Here is a 1336-nt window from a genome sequence, read left to right on the forward strand (position 1 = left end):
GCTGGGGCGGCTGCACAGCCCTGCTGCCAAGGGCTCTCTCCCAGCACGGCTCTCTCTCAGCCGGCCTCAACGGGCGCCTTCAGTTCCCTGCAGAGAGCAGCGCCAGCCCTGCCCTGCCGGCCCGGCCGGCAACTCTGCCGCTGGGCTGGGGCTGAGCACTCGCTGCTCACAGGGGGCTCCGTGGCACTGCCTGGGAAAACACATCGGCACCGCTGAGAGACAGCAAATGAAATCTGGGCACTCTGCTCCTGTGCCTTTTTAGAGACTTTCTTAGAAACACACAAATTCTTCTAGAACGGGAATAGTGTGGGGACATTATATTGTAATTACAGCATATGGCATATTCATGTTTTTATATCACAGATAGTAATATAAATATACAATATGAAATAAAAGGAAATTATTTTCTAGTTTTATTTATTCATTCAGTTTAGTCTTCATTTTTCTATTCTTATTCTTCTTAATGGTATTCTTTGTCTTCATACTACTCTTTCTTACTACTCTTCTTCTTTGCTACTTCTACGTATTTTTAAATTCTTATTCCTATTCCTATTCCTGTTCCTATACATATTCCTACTCCTATTCTTCTTTTTCTTCTTCTACACATTTTGTAATTCTAATTCCTATTCCTAGTACTCTTCTTCTAAATATTTCTAAATTCTTATTACTATTCTTCTATCATCTTAAAAAAGCCTTCTTCTAATATCTTCTTCCTCTGTCTATTCTTAAATAAGCTTCTCTGTCTTGTCTTCTTAGTCTTCATCTTTTTCTTCTTTGTCATAGTCTTCTTCATCTTTCTCTTCTTTGTCGTTGTCTTGGAGTGGTCTGTACTGAGAGTCCGTTCCAGGAGCCCCTGCTTTGTGCCCAAGAAATGGTTGCTGTCCCTTCCAGGCCCAGGGCCGGGTGTGTGTGGGGCGGGGAAGGGGGGACCTTTGGGCTCTTTGGCTGGCCATTTTCCAAGCCTCACTGCCCAGGTGTTCCTGGTCCTGCCTGGTTCAGTTTTGCTTGGCTTGCTTGGCTTTGCTGGCCCATCCCAAAGCTTTTCCCTTGCCTGCCTTGGAGGAGCTGCAGCAGCAATCGCAGCATTCTTCCAGCCCCTGCAGCGGACCCCAACAGCTGCTGCTCCCACACCAGAGCAGCAGCACCGGTGGGAGGGGTCATCGTCATCTTTTTCATCTTCCTCTCCTTCTTTGCCTTTATGTTCTTCCTCTTTTCCTCATCTGTTTCACTCCTCGGGCCGTGGCCTGAGGCAGGGACAGCGGAACAGCCCCCGCAGCGCCCGCCTGAAGCGGGAGGGACGTTTCCTGGGGGCAGCCGGCCGCCCGCGGAGGGCCCG

General features: G+C 48.8%; 1 protein-coding gene across 1 annotated transcript in view; it reads right to left on the reverse strand.

Annotated features, from left to right (window-relative positions):
- Positions 1-1336, reverse strand: part of LOC102045650 (trifunctional purine biosynthetic protein adenosine-3-like) — a 39497-nt gene that overhangs the window by 33884 nt on the left and 4277 nt on the right. The window lies entirely within an intron of this gene.

Source organism: Geospiza fortis, unplaced genomic scaffold (assembly GCF_000277835.1).
Source record: "Geospiza fortis unplaced genomic scaffold, GeoFor_1.0 scaffold96, whole genome shotgun sequence".
NCBI lineage: Eukaryota > Metazoa > Chordata > Aves > Passeriformes > Thraupidae > Geospiza > Geospiza fortis.